Source organism: Panthera tigris, chromosome B3 (assembly GCF_018350195.1).
Source record: "Panthera tigris isolate Pti1 chromosome B3, P.tigris_Pti1_mat1.1, whole genome shotgun sequence".
Lineage (NCBI taxonomy): Eukaryota > Metazoa > Chordata > Mammalia > Carnivora > Felidae > Panthera > Panthera tigris.
This window is the reverse complement of record NC_056665.1, coordinates 69,284,806-69,300,976: the sequence shown is the minus strand read 5'-3', so window position 1 is coordinate 69,300,976 and position 16,171 is coordinate 69,284,806. Positions and strand designations below refer to the sequence as shown.

The window sequence follows — 16,171 nt, the reverse complement described above, 5'->3', positions numbered from 1 at the left end:
CCGACATCTGCACGCCGGGGAGGGGGAAGGACGGAACGCGTCTGCGGCGATCTGTTTGAGAGCTGGTTTTCCCGAGCCGCCTAGGCCGGGCCTTGGTATTTCCTTATATTCTGACGGGTCCTTGGTTCCCTGACAGATAAGCTTTTGTTTAGCAGGACAGAAACTTGACATAACTGCATACGAGTTGCTGATTGCAAGTTTAAAAACCTCATTGTACTTGCTGAAAAGTTGTTCTGTAACAGTACCTAGGCTTTTACCACGCTCTTAAATTGGCGTAAATATGGAGATAACAAAGAGTTCAGTTGTTTTTTTGTGGCTTGTAAAGTTCTTTGAAAACAGAGGTGTCTATGTCAGTTTCTTTACAGATTAAAAGGAAAAAAAAAACAGTAACAAAAATTAGGTGTGTAATTACCAGTTTAGCACTAGCAAAAAATCTGAGAAACTAGACCACCTAATAGCTTCAACTTGTGTAAATAGTTTATTCTGGGTTTTTTTGTTTGTTTTTGTTTGAACCTGCTTCAGACTTGAATCAGAATTTTATACGTTGAGGCTTTTACTGGGCTAATAACTAGCACTGTAGTGTTAGCGATGATAAATATTTATTTTGGGCCTTCTGGGTGTTAAGCACTGTTTGAGAGCTTTGCTTTGTGATGGGTACTATTATTATCCCCATTTTGACAAAGAGGAAACTGAGACACAGAAAAGTTGAGCAACTTGTACTAGGTTACACAGCTAATACATTTGGGACCCAAGCAGGCTGGCTTTGTGCTTTTACCTATGCTGCCTCCTTTATATGTGGCTTTTTTTAGTTTACAAAGCTCTTTCATTTACTTCTCTTAACTGGGGATATAAAATATGTGAAGTGTGTTTGTGTATATATGCATTCACACACTATTAAATTGAGCTCTCTGCTTTTGTTGACCATACGTAAGTTTTGCGTACTGAGCAAAAATTCTGTTGGATATTTTAAGATAAATGGAGTTCATAAAGTTCATGTTTGTGTCGTAGTTTATAATGTTAGTTCCTTTGTATCATGTCCTGAAAGTGTAGAGAACAACAGTTTGAAACCTACATACTCTTTAAAATATACCTTTATATATTTTTATTCTGAGAATTTAATTGAGTGGTTACTCTGTTCTTGGAATGATTATACTTTCAGCTCCATGACAAGAAATAAAGGTTCAAAAAAAAAAAATCATTTCATAAGAAATCAGCAGTTTGTGGTGATTTACAGCAGAGCAGTTAAATTTCATTCATCAGTTATCAAGCTTTTGATTGTCTCTATGCCCAGCAGTGTTAGGTACAGTTGGTTATACAAAAGAAATGTGCCAGGGCAACAAACCTTAGTTGGGATGTGAGATTAACAACAACAATATAAAATACTCTTCTTTAGTACAGAGGGTGTATGGTGAACTGAACTGGGCTGATCGGTAATGCTTCTGCAGAGAACCAACACATAAAGGGTGGATCTAGGGCATTGAATAGAAGTGTGAATGGGGAATTTTACTGAGGAAACAGTGTGTTCAAGGACTTGGAAGTGAAAAGGATAAAAAAAATACTGATTCAAAGGGGCACATGCACCCCAATGTTTATAGCAACATTATCGACAATGGCCAAATTATGGAAAGAGTCCAAATGTCCATTGACTGATGAATGGATAAAGAGGATGTCCATTGACTGATAAATCGATATATATCTATATCATATATCTATCTGTATATCTGTATCTCATCTATCTATTTATATAATGGAATATTACTCAGCCATCAAAAAGAATGATGGCAAATTTGCAACCATGTGGATAGAGCTAGAGTGTATAATGCTAAGAGAAATAAGTCCAAGAAAGACCAATACCATGTGATTTCACTCATGTGGAATTTAAGAAGGCAGATGAACATGAGGGAAGGGAAGGAAAAATAAAATAAGATGAAAATCAGAGAGGGAGGCAAACCATAAGAGACTTTTAACCATAGAGAACAAAGTGAGAGTTGGTGAGGGAATGGGATAATGGGTGATGATGAGTATAAAGGAGGGCACTTGTGACGAGCACTGGGTGTTGTATGTAAGTGGTGAATCACTAAATTCTGCTCCTGAAACCAGTGTTAAACTATATGTTAACTAACTTGAATTTAAATAAAATCTTGGGAGGAAAAAAAAAAAGACTTGGAAGTGAGAATAAAAATGATTTTTCTAGAGAACAGCGAACCTGATCTATTTGGAAAGTTCCTATTGAGAAAAATGAGATTATGTGGGCAGGACTGAGGAGTGTTGTATAAGACACATATGGCAGAGAAGTTTAAGTTTAACGTATATGTATATACACAGAGAGATGATTTTGGAAGTTTTGAAACTTATATCAGTGGCTCTCAACTGGGGACAATTTTGCCTGCTTTGGGACATTTGGCAGTGTCATGGCTGGAATGGGGAGAGATGCTAACTAGTATCTAGTTGACAGAGGCCATGAGTTCTGCTGCTAAGCATCTTACGATAGGACAGCCCCTCCATTAGAAATAATTACCCCAAATGTCAAAATGTCAGTGGTGCTGAGGTTGAGACCCTGTTGTGAGTTGGTTGTTTATATGGCCAGCTTCTGCTTCCATGTGCTGTAAAATAAGTATGAATGATGAATTTTAGGAGCATGAGTACAAACAATATTAAAGCTGGGGGAAGCTGGCTCAGAGACCTCAAGAAGGAGGCTCTTGTTGGAGTCCTCGAAGAAGGGGGAGATTGTAAGGAAATAGGATGAGGGCAATGAGAATGACAAGCAGTGATAAAATGAGACAATTATTTAAATAACAATTTTTCCTAAGTTTGAAAATAATGTGTGTTCACTGAAAATAATGCATGTTCATTATAGGAAATTTTGGACATGTAGAGAGTGAAAAATTAAAAGCATTTATAACCCTCCCACTCCCTACCCCAGGCAGAAACAACAACTGTTAAACATTTTCATGTGGTGATTTTTCTCAAATCTTTTTTTCAAATCTTTTAAAAAGTAGGACTATACATTTTTCTCCCTGTGGGTTTTTATTGTTTGGTGTGTTTATTTGTTTGACTCAGCATGTCATGAGTATTTCCCATTCCTTGAAAAATGCTCTTTTTAATGGTCACAATCTTTTTTGGTGTGTGTGTTCTTTTGAAATTGGGAATTTTGCTTATATTCCAAAGAGACACTTTGAAGGAAGAAATAGAATATGATGACTGATTAACTATAGAAATCAATAGGGGTAAAAGTCAATGGTATCTCCAAGGTTTTAAACCTAGGAAGCTAAAAGAATGGCAGGGCTACTGAAATAAATCGGTTTCTCATAATAATTTGGGGGGGGGGGCAGGGGATTCTCATAATAATATCCATCTTAGGTATGTAAACTGCCATCACAGAGACCCATAAAGAGATTTTAATAAGGACCTTTGCTGCCTATCAGCTTACATTCTTCCTAAAACTCTTAACAATAATAGTCTTTCTTTGTGTGTTTTTTTTTTGTTATCTTTGTTTTTGTTTTTGTTTTTTTTACCTTTTGTTTTTTTGTGCTAAGCTTATTTTTCAGTTCCTAGCAAGTTTTCCTTTTTCCTCTTCTTGAAAACTTTTTTAATAATTTACTTTCTATTAGAATACTAAATAAGGCTCAGGTTTGTTGGTCATGAGTCTTTGAGAGATTAAAGGACTACTTGGGTTTTTTGAATGTATAGATTGGTACAGTTTATAAGCAAGAGGTGAGTATAACTCTTTTCTGGAGGAGGAGGAATTATCTTTTAGTATATGTGCTGCCGAAGTGAGCACAGGAGGAATTATCTTTAAAAATGCTTGCCAAGGGGCACCTGGGCGGCTCAGTCAGTTGAGGTCCGACTTCTGGCTCCCGCTCAGGTCATGATCTCACGGCTCATGAATTCGAGCCCCACATCAGGCTCTGTGCCGACAGCTGCAATCCTGGAGCCTGCTTTGGATTATATGTCTCCCTCTCTCTGCCCCTCCCCTGCTCTAGCTCTTGCTCTCTCACAAAAAAAAAAAAAAAAAAAAATATATATATATATATATATATGTGTATTTATATATTTATATATAAATATACATAGTTATATATATTTTTTTTTATGCTTGCCCAGGGGCACCTGGGTGGCTCAGTCAGTTAGGCGTCCGACTTCAGCTTAGGTCAAGAGCCTGCTTCAGATTCTGTCTCCATCTCTCTGCCCCTCCCCTGCTCGCTCGCTCTCTCTCTCTCTCTCTCTCTCTCTCAAATATAAAAGATAAAACATAAATAAATAAATAAATAAATAAATAAATAAATAAATAAATTTTAAAAAATGCTTGCCTAGAGGTGCCCAGGTGGCTTGGTTAAATGTCCAACTCTTGATTTTGGCTTAAGTCATGATCTCTCAGTCTTGAGATCACGCCCTGCATTGGGCTCTGTGCTGAGAAGTGTGGAACCTGCTTGGGATACTCTCTGTCCCTCTCTCTCTCAAAATAAAATAAAAAATTTTTAAAAAATGCTTGCCCAGTGCCTGATAACATCAACCCACTCAATATTACATTACTGTTTTATAAGTCATTATACTTGTTGATCTATATCAGTTTAGTGCTTTCTGGAAAATGTATTTTAGGGAAATAATTTTTTTTAAAAAGCTTAAAACTAATACAAATGGTGCCTTTACTGGCAACATACACTTTTCAAATTGGATAAGATATAGTTTGACTTTGCTGGATTCAAATGTTGTGTTTACTACTCTGTGCTTATGTCCGAGTATCTTCTCTAATATCCATTAGTTTTGTATTCCCATCTTTGTTCTTGGGACATAATGAAGGTAGAGATGGGAGAAAGAGTCTTCTGAAAGTACCCTTAGTTTGCTTCCCCTTGACCACCTCACTCTCTTTCAATTTTTAAGAATAATTTTTTAATGTTTATTTTTACTTTTTTTTTAATGTTTATTTATTTTTGAGAGAGAGAGACAGAATGAGAGTGGGAGAGGGGCAGAGAGAGAGGGAGACACAGAATCTGAAGCAGGCTCCAGGCTCTGAGCTGTCAGCATAGAGCCCAATGCAGGCTCAAACTCATGAACCATGAGATCATGACCTGAGCTGAAGTCAGATGCTTAACTGAGCTACCCAGGCGCCCCTGTTTATGCTTACTCTTGAGAGAGAGAGAGAGACAGAGACTGTGTGAATGAGCGAGGGTCAGAGAGAAAGGGAGATACAGAATCCGAAGCAGGCTCCAGGCTCTGAGCTGTCAGCACAGAGGCCGACGCGGGGCTCGAACTCACTCACGAACTGCAAGATCATGACCTGAGCCGAAATCAGACCCTTAACCAACTGAGGCACCCAAGCACCCCTCTCTCTTTCAATTTTACACACTGCCTCAAATTCTTTTTGCCTTGAACAGTCATCCAGGAATGCCCATGCTAGCATCTCTTCTCACTAATCTTAAAACAGGCAGCTTGGTGTTATATGGGAAAGGCATTAACACTGCAAGTCACAGTTCTAAGCTTCTCTCTCCTGCTGGTGACTGAGTGTTCTTGGGCAGATCCTGTAATCTCATTTGTAAATTGAAATTATCTCCAAGGTCCTTTCCAGCTCTAAGAGTCTGTGAATCTGTGAAGTATTTACTTTTCAAGGGTAATTGCCTCTGCTGAGACTATTCTAAAGACATTCTAAGATGTCTTTCACATCTTAGTGTGCATTAATTAGATGATACCTCCCAAAGGCATTTGTAAAAGCTACTCCCATGTAATAGGATTGGGGAAGAAATTTTAGAACGGAATTTAAGTGCCACTAGCATATAAGCTTCAGGAGGGCAGGGATCATTGTTCACTGATGTTTCCTTAGTGCCAAGAATGGTAATTAGCCTGTAACATGTACTTAGTATTTGCTGAAGGAAGGAAGGAATGGACTGGTGTTGAGGAGGACTGCACAGATATTCTGAGTATCTTGAAAGAACTTGGAATACAAACCAACAGGATTACAACCTAGTCTTTCCTAGAATGTAAAAATAACCTACAAGTGGTGGTAAAGCATCCACTGTTCACTTGGTTACCTTTCAGAACTACTAAGTAATTACTGCCCTGATTGCCCTTCATACTCAATAAATGCAGTTTTGTCCATTACCAGATCTTACTTTAGTGCCAGCTTGACTTTTGAGTGTGCCTTTTACTCTTATTTGCAAAAACCTATGCCTTGCTTATTCCTTACACCACTTAATATCACCAGTAACAGTATGTTTAATGTTGTAGCCAAAATAAATCAATAGATTGATTAAAATTTGTCCTCTCATCCATAGAGGATTCATGGCACAGCTGTTGGAAATTAGTACTCTTGGCATTCCTGTTCCAGTCATCTTAATTCTTACTCATATAGAATAATCTTCAAGAGGGGTGGGTTAAGCGTCCAACTTTGGCTCAGGTCATAATCTCACAGTTCGTAGGTCTGAGCCCTGCGTTGGGCTCTGTGCTGACCATGCAGAGCCTGGAGTCTGCTTCAGATTCTGTCTCCCTCTCTCTCTGCCCCTCCCTGGCTCATGCCTGTCTCTGTCTCTTTCTCTCTCTGTCTCTCTCTCTCTCAAAATTGAATAAACAATTTTTAAAAATTTTAATAATCTTGAAGAAAAGTTAAAAGAATTTTAAGTTTAAGTAATCGCTACACCATCGTGGGGCTCAAACTCATGACCCCAAGATCAAGAGCTGCATGCTGTACTGACTGAGCCAGCCAGGTTCCCCAAGAATAGTTTTTAATTATGTGATTCGTACACAAAGCTTCTCAGTAAGTCTGTTTTGTCTACAAAATTAAGTCCAGGTTCCTAACCCAGTATCGAGGGACTTCTGCATTTTATCCAATCTACTTTCTAGTCTGTTTCCTCCACAGTGACCTGGACTGAGTAACTATTTAGTTATTTGAATAGTTGGGGTAGATAATAATGAAACAACAAGCCGGGTTATTCTCACCTAGGAAGTATGTTTCCAGGTAAGAAAAGGCTGGTAGGTATGCCTGTACAGGGTGACATTCATTATTTGGGGGAATATTTACTGAAAAATAGTATCAGGAACAAGAATTCTTTTTTTTTTTTTTTTTTTAATTTTTTTTACATTTATTCATTTTTTGAGAGACAGACAGAGCACAAGTGGGGAGGGGCAGAGAGAGAGGGAGACAGAATCTGAAGCAGGCTTCAGGCTCTGAGCTGTCAGCCCAAAGCCCGACGTGGGGCTCGAACTCACAAACCGGGAGATCATGACCTGAGCCGAAGTTGGACGCTCAACCAACTGAGCCACCCAGGTGCCCCGGAACAAGAATTCTTAAACTCCACATAAATATTTTTTTCTCTTCTTGTTGGCAGACCTATTTGGAAACTAAGTAATAATTAGAAGGAAATTATTTATGTATATTTAGTGGCATCACTTGACTACTTAGTGTGACTGACTACATTATTCTGTGCCCACAGCATTGTTTAGATGGTTTATCAGTCTGGATGGGCTGTTTTACAGTAACAACCCCCAAATCTCAGTGGCTTCAAATAACAAAGGTTTACTTCTCCTTGATTCATCTTACATGTGAGTTATCTGGGGGCTCTGCTCTATGTTGTCCTTGTTAAGGAATATGGACAGATGGAACTTTACTCTCTGTCCTGTTGCTGCTTGCCATAATAGAGGGATGGTAATAGAAGTGAATCACACAAAGTGGCTCCTTATTTCACTGGCAAGAGCAAGTCATATGACCATTACCTAACTTCAAGATGATGGGCAAGTGTAAACCAATCATGTATCTGAAAGGAGAATTGGAATGTCATGGCACGGTTTTAATGTTTACCACAGTTAGGCACTCTCCCCTTGACATTTTTAAATATTTTGTGACTCCTCCCAGCCTACCATTATCTTTCATGGTCTTTTTTTAGATAGGTTCCTTCATTCAGCAGCTGTTCATTAAGCACCAATTCACTATATGCCAGGCACTATTCTAGATAGTGAACATGATTCCTGCTTTCATGGAGCTCACAGTGTAGTGGGAGGATGTGGACAATAAGCAAATAAGCTTGCTTCAAATAGTGATGAGTGCTATGGAGAGGGACAGATACAAGGTACTGGCATAGAGAATAGACCCCAAGTTGGTGTTATTTTTGATTGGGTGGTCAGGAAATCCTTTTGGGTGAGTAACATTTGATTTGAGAGGCAGTAGCCCTGAGAGTATATGGGAGGCATATTTTAAGCAGAAGGAATGGTTTGGCCACAAGATGGAAATTACCTTGGCATGTTTAAGGACAAAAGGCCAATGTGGCTGGAGCATTTAGGAGCAAACAGATATAGTCCAAGGGAGAGATGATGGTGGTTTTGTCTAGGATAATGCTTCCAAAAATGAAGAGAAATGAAATAGTTTGGGAATATGTTATAAAGCAGAATCAGTGGATTCGAAGTAGGGAATTTATGAAAGAGAAAATAAGAATGAGTCTTTGGGGCTTTCAGCAACTGGGAGGATGATGATGGTTCATTTTATTTGATTAGGAACAGTTGAATGTGATGGGCATTACGGAGGGCACTTGTTGTATGTTGTTGTATATGTAAGAGAGGAATCACTAAATTCTCCTGAAACCAATATTACACTATATATTAACTAATTAGAATTTAAATAAAAATTTGAAAAAAGAAAATAAAAGGAACAGTTGAGAGGATCAGATTTGAGAGGGTGGATATTAAGGGCTCTATTTTCAATATGTTAAGTTCAAGAATAGTTGACTATAGAATTGACATCCATATGGAGCTGCTCACAGGCAGTTGGAGGTTTGAGTTCAGAGTTGAGAATCATTGAGAGGAGCGATTTTTTTTTTTTTTAATGCGGTTAATACATTAAATTTGGTTACAGTTCAGTTTTGGACCTGAGTTTCATTATACCTCATTAAGGCAGTGTGGGATTTTTATGCTGGAGAAGGGTGCTCTCTAAGAGATGGGGGCATTTTCAGATTTCAGTATATATTCTAATTTCAGCCCAGGAGACATAGTGATAACAAACCACTGTAATGGACAGGGAGGGATGTGTGGTAATCCTTGCACATGTTGGAGTGTAAGAAAGATTAAGAACCATTGTTATAAAAGGGCTCTAGCATCATCTTTTGTTGATTTCTTTGTTTAATTCTTAAAGGGCAGTCTACCCTTATTTGTAAAGTCTTAGGGAGTACTTACCCTGTTTACTTCAAAATTAGGCACAAGTGTTACAGATTTGTAACCTTAGTCCAAATCATGAAGATAGAACATTAAAGTTAGCTTATGTTAGCTGGTCTTTTTTGGAGTTGTATATCTTATTGCAATATCTTTTCATACATAGTCTATCTTGAAAGCATCAGAAATACATTTAGTAGCTAAACAAGGGGTCAGAAAGGATCCTTAAGGTGACATTGTTTTATATATGTTTATAAAAATTTCTGAGTTTAAAAAGACAATTAGAAAGGATTATTTTTCTTCCCTATGAATATTTCCAGAAAAAGCTGGAATATTCTAAGAGGGAGAAGAGAGCTATTCACCAAAACATGCTAAGATAATCATCTACTTGGCTTTGGAAACCCTAAGTCTTCCTAAAGATTCATGTGTTTGTGTAGCCATTGAAGAAGAGATGTATATTATATTATCAATACATTTTATTGTTTTTTAAAAATATTTTCTTTTCATGTTTTTATTTAAATTACAGTTAACATACAATGTAATATTAGTTTCAGGTATAGAATTTAGTGATTCTTCACTTACATACAACACCCAGTGCTCATCACAAGTGCCCTCCTTAATGCCCATCACCCATTTAACCCATCCCCTCACCCACCTGCCCTCCAGCAACCCTCAGTTTGTTCTCTGTAGTTAAGAGTCTATGGGGAGGGGAGGTGGATAAAGATTTTATTTTTAAGTAATGTCTACCCTCAACGTGGGCCTCAAACTCAACCCTGAGATCAAGAGTCACATGCTCTATCGACTGAGCCAGCCAGGAGTCCCATTAACAATACATTTTAACTTAGTTAAAAAATAATACTTGCCTTTGGGGCACCTGGGTGGCTCAGTTAGTTAAGCAGCAGACTCTTGGTTTCTTCTCAGGTCATGATCTCATTGTCTATGAGTTCGAGCCCCACATCGGGTTCAGCTCTGACAACATGGAACCTGGTTGGGATCCTTTCTCTCCCTGCCTGTCCCTTCCCCTTTCCCTCCCTCCCTCCCTCCCTCTCTCTCAAAAATAAATAAACTTAAAAAAAAAAAAACAAAAAAAAAAACAACTTACATTTGATACAAAATCCAAAAGCCTGAAAGGAAAAAGTCTCCTTCTCACTTCATCACCCAGCTACACCTATCCTCTCTCTAGAAGTGACTTTTGTCCCCATTTTCTTGTGTATCCTTTCAAAGGAAGTTCAAGGAATATACAGGCAATCACTCATGTACACATTTAGTCTTTTTGTTTTTTAATTTTTTAATGTTTATTTATTTTTGACAGAGAGACAGACACAGTGTGAGCAGGGGAGGGGCCGAGAGAGAGGGAGACACAGAGTCTGAAGCAGGCTCCAGGCTCTGAGTTGTCAGCACAGGACCAGACGCGGGGATCGAACTCACGAACAGTGAGATCATGACCTGAGCCGAAGTTGGAAGCTTAACCAACTGAGCTACCCAGGCACCCCGACACATTTAGTCTTTATGTAAGTGGTAGCATACTTTTCTGCACCTACCTCCCCCCACATGCCCACTTTCCAGTTATAAGGCATTGAAAAAAATAAGTCTGTGGGTCCAGAACTATTGGTAAAGATGATGATAAATAGCCACCAAGTAATCAGAATTTAGCTAACTTCCTTTTCTCATTATTAATACCAATCCCTTAATGTAGACTACTCAGTGGACTTAATTATTAAAAATAAGGATGAGGTGGTGGGAATGGTAATTCCCACTTAGCATCAATTTTTAAATTTTCGTTTCAGGGTAACTCAGTCATAAGAGAACTGGAATTCAGTTTGGTCTAATTGACTGAAATGATATATTATCATCTTGTATCCATTGAATCTGCAGAAATCTGTATTTTCATGCTTGATCTGCCTTCCTGAATTTGATATTATTTCTCAAACCAACCTTCCATGCATGGCAGACTGAGTTAATAGAAGATGGTGTGATAAATCATCAATGCAGCAAGTAAAAAGCCCTTAGGATTTATTCTGGGTCCTAGGGGTTTTGTGTTGTTCTGAACATGGAATCAGAACAAGGGTACTTAGTTTCATGATTTGAGTATTTAATATCAGGCTCTGATAACTTGGTAAATCCATTTCCTCAATAGGAATAAACCTAGCAAGTGCATTAGACATCCAGGTAATTTGATGGGGCACCATTTCCCTGGGTGGTGCATAAATAAGTACTGCCTATGTTTATTTCTGTGCTGCTTTTTCTTCTTCTCCATTGTTCTTCACCTCCTACCCACCAATCCATGCCCTATGTAATTGAGACATTCTTTCAAAATGTTAACCCTCAATCAGATTAGAATCTAGAAGGGATTAAAAGGCTCCAAACAAAACTAATCAACAGAATGTATCATTTTTCTACCAGTGTACTAGTGAACATGCCATTCACTTTGTCACTTTTTGAGTACAAGTGTCTGCAGTCTTTATAAGCCACTCCACCCCCCTTGTCCAAATGTGCCTTTAAGAAATCATGGAATTTTTTTTTTGGAATCTGGCTTGATATTAAAGTACATGTGTTTACTTCTTATGATAAGTTGTGACTGCTCTACACTAGGTCACATAATCTGTTCAGCCCAACATTTGTTTTGGACACCCCTGTAATAGTTATGAAAATAAATTTTACACATTAAAATTTAGTGAAACTCTTCATTGAGAATCATTGGGTGAGTCCTGTTGGACTAGAAGCTGTTGTTACTCTATAAAATGATTCTTTTTTCTTTTTAAAAAAAATTTTTTTTTAATGTTATTTATTTTTGAGAGAGATACAGAGTGCGAGTGGGGAGGGGCAGAGAGGCAGGTTGTACACAGAATCCTTAGCAGGCTGCAGGCTCTGAGCTGTCAGCACAAAGCCCAATGCAGGGCTCAAACTCATGAACCTTGAGATCATGACCTGAGCTGAAGTCGGATGCTTAACCGACTGAGCCACCCAGGCGCCCCTAAAATGATTCTTTAAACATACTTGCTTTAAGGGGCAGCTGGGTGGCACAGTCACTTAAGCCTCAGGCTCTTGATCTCAGCTCAGGTCATGATCCCACAGTTCATGAGTTCAAGCCCTGCATTGGGCTCTGCGCTGATGGCACAGAGCCTGCTTGGGATTCTGTCCCTCCTTCTTTCTGACCCTTTCCAGCTGTGTGCTCGCTCTCTCGCTCTCTCAAAATAAAAAAATACTTAGTGCACACACGGAGAAGAGGCAGAGTGAGAGAGAGAGGACTCGAACCCGTGAACTGTGAGATAATTACCTGAGCTGAAGTCAGATCCTTAACTGCTGATCCACCCAGGCTCCCCTAAGCCACTTTTTTCCATTTAATAATTTAGCTCAGCAGTTTTTCCCCTTAAACTATTTGGTAAGTCATTGGACATAATTGCCATGCTTAATATATTTTATTATAATGGCTTTTCTGTGTTTCTCCCACTATGAATATTGTGAAGGTGAGAATTTTATAAGAGGAAAAGTTGGGAAGTTTAAGGGTATGAGCAGAAATGAGGCAGGAAACTAGTTGCCATAATGTAGCTATATATAACACCAAAATTCATCAACTTTGAAGTGATTCAGGTCACTGAGTTTTATAATTTTACAATTCTTTTGTGTTCCTTTACATAACAAAGACATGTGTTTTAAGGCTTAAGAAACTAATTTATCACTTCTTATTAAGGTATTGTCTTATGTTAAAAAATAAACTTAATTCTTTTATTTAAAATATACAGATCTTTAGGGGCACCTGTGTGGCTCAGTCAGTTAACCGTCCGACTTTGGCCCAGGTCATGATCTCACAGTTCATGAGTTTAAGCCCCGCATCAGGCTCTGTGCTGACAGCTTGGATCCTGGAGCCTGCTTCGGATTCTGTGTCTCCCTCTCTCTCTGCCCCTCCCCAGCTCATGCTCACACTCTGTCTCTGTCAAAAATAAATAAACTTAAAAAAAAAATAAATAAATAAACAAAATAAAATAAAATATACAGTTTTTTACTGTAGAAAATTGATACAGAAAAATAAGCTGAAGAAAATGATTCAACCTTAATACCGTAAAAAAATAAACAGGAAAAAAGGATTCAACTGTAATACCACTCTTAATAAAGAATTTTTGTCCTTTTGGTCTCGTGTTTATTTTTTTCCTATGCTACATGTACGCATACACAGAAACCTATAACACAAGTAGGAACTGGTATTAAAGTTTGCTGACACCATAAAGCATGTTTCTTATACGAAAGACAACTTGCTTCATCGGTGATGTCTATGTATATATAACTTAATGATAGCTAACATTTATAGAGCGATTAACCATGTGCCAGACATCGTGGCAAGTGGATTATTTTATTTAATCCTCACAGCACCACTCCGAAAATAGGAGGCTAAGTAATTTGCCTAAGATCGTGTAACTAATAAGTGGTTCAGGCAGGACTCAAACCCAGGAAGTCTGACTCTAGGACTTGTGTTTCCCTGTTATGACATACTGCCTCGTCCTTTCAGTTTAATCACCTAAGAAAAGTACAAGTGCATACTACTGCTTTCACATGCAAACTAAAACATGATCTTCTGTAACATCTGCCAAATTTGTAAAGGCAGAAATTGATAATACAGAATCTTCTGTCATCAGGGGTGCCGATTGTCCATCTGCCCATTTGCCAGGCTTACACGGTTGCCCAGCTTAGTAAATATGCTGAAATTTAAAACAGGAGTTTAAAAACATTGTTTCTGTGAAAACTAATTGGAATGGTTTAGATAGACTACATGAAGGCAAGTGACTCAAAAACTTCATATCAACTTGGGTGTAGGTTAGAAAGCTAAAGATAAATGAAGTAAAACCATCACAATTTAGAATTTTGTACTGATAATGCTTTGTGAGTGTCATTAGTTCTTGGGCCACTTGAAAGAAACCCAAAGTAGGAATCATTGATGCGTATGCATCATTTTAAGGTACATGTGTACATCTCTCTTTTGAATCTCATTTTAAATGATTTTTTGAGTAACCACTATCCCAGTCACATTATATGAAATATTTTTATCATATATTTCAAGAGCTCTATAATCGTATTTTTTGACCCACTTATTTGCTTATCTAGAGGAAGTAATCTATTTTGTACAAATATATTTATATCCACCAAAGTATTTTCTGTAAAAGCAAAAATAAAATTCATGTGATAAAATAATATACATTTAAATAATTTTCAAAAGACTTTCTAATATGTAGGAAAATATAATGTTGATGACACAATGCAGTATATAAAACTAAGCTGCTTGGCAGGAAAAGCACCAGAATAATATTGGTGGTTGAATTACTGGTGATTTTTTAAACTTGACTTATTTTAAAAGTAATACTTATGTGAAATGCAAAATTGTGTATAAAGAGAGCATAAAGTAAAAAATTTCTTTACTGTTCTCCACCTTTGTGGTTCACCTTTGTGGTTCACCTTTGTAGAAGCATTCAGTGTTTCTTGGGATATTTTAATGTGAGAGAGATAACTTTTATTCATGTTTATTTCTCCCTTTTATGCAACACACTTCTTCTGTTCCCAAATCCAGGGATATGGAGTTAGAGAGGGACAGGACCCAGACTTCCTGCCCACATCTGTTTTTGTTTCTCTCTTTTCCCCCCTCCCCTTACTTTCACATTACTCTTGTTGAGACAAAGTTCACTGCATCTACAGTCATTGAGGGGAACACTACCTCTAGCCCAAAGAGCAAGGACATGCCATTTAAACTATATTATTGCAGAACATTGCTATATATATTTATATATAGCCCACAAATAAGCTTTACTCATTGAAGTACTCTAGTATCTTATCTATTTCTTTTAACTTATGGAAATATTTAACCATATAGAGAAGCAGGATGGTATAATGAACATCCCAATTACCCAGCTTCAGCCATTATCAGTGTTTCTTGTTTCAGTGATTTTCCTGTACTCTGTGCAAATCCTAAATATCTCTTTTCATCTGTATGATGTATGTATGTAGATGTATCTCTAAAAGACTCTTAAGAAAACAACAAAGAAAGATAAAATACCATTCAACTAGAAGTAATTAACAATGATTAATAATACTTCCTTACTCTCATATTATTGCTGATAGAAATGCAAAATGGTACAATTTTTTAAAAGTTTGACAGCTTTCTTGAAAAGTTAAACATATACTTACCATCATCCCACTCCTAAGTATTTATCCAAGAGAAATGAAAGTATCTGCTCATGCTAAGACTCGTACAGGACTATTCTTAGCAGCTTTATTAGTAATAGCCCAAATTGGAAGCAACCCAAATGTTCATCAACAGATGAATGGATAAAGAAATTTTGATATATTCACAGAATAGAATACTGTTCTGCAGTAAAAAGGAATGGACTATTGATACATGTAACAGCATAGACGATTACCAAAATAATTATGTTGAGTGAAAGAAATCATACCTCCCTCAAAAAAGGAGAATGTACTATATGATTCTATTTATGTAAAATACTAGAAATTGCAAACTAATGTATAGTGACGGAAAACAGATCAAGTGGTTAGGGAGGAATTATAAAGAGGCCCAGGAAATTTCTTAAGATTATGGATGGGTTCCCTATATTGATTGTGGTAACGGTTTAATGGGTATATATGTATGTATGTGTACAGAAGTACACTTTAAATATGTACAGTATATTATTTGTTATACTTTAGAGTTGTAAACAATTCCTTAATATCACATATTCAGTTAATACTCAAATTTCCCTAATTACACATTTTACCAGTTTTTTTAAACTAGAATCTTAAGCAATGTCCATACGTTGTATTTAGTTGATGCAGTGTCTTTTAATATATAGTTTTCTCTTCTTTATTTTTCTTTCTTGTGAAGTATTTGTTGAGGAAACTGAATTTTGTGTCCCAAAGAATTTGTGTTTTCTGGATTTTTAAAACTATATCCCCCACGATAGTGCTTAATAGGCCCTCTTTGTCTTCTGTATTTCCTTTAAACTGATAGTTTGTAACAGACAGTTGAAACTTGATTATGTTCAGGCTAGATTTTTTGGCAAGA

The 16,171-nt window shown here is 37.3% G+C and overlaps 1 protein-coding gene across 1 annotated transcript in view; it reads left to right on the top strand.

Moving 5' to 3' along the window:
* KATNBL1 (katanin regulatory subunit B1 like 1) overlaps nucleotides 1-16,171 on the top strand; it is a 45,601-nt gene that overhangs the window by 422 nt on the left and 29,008 nt on the right. The gene's annotated exons all lie outside the window — the stretch shown is intronic.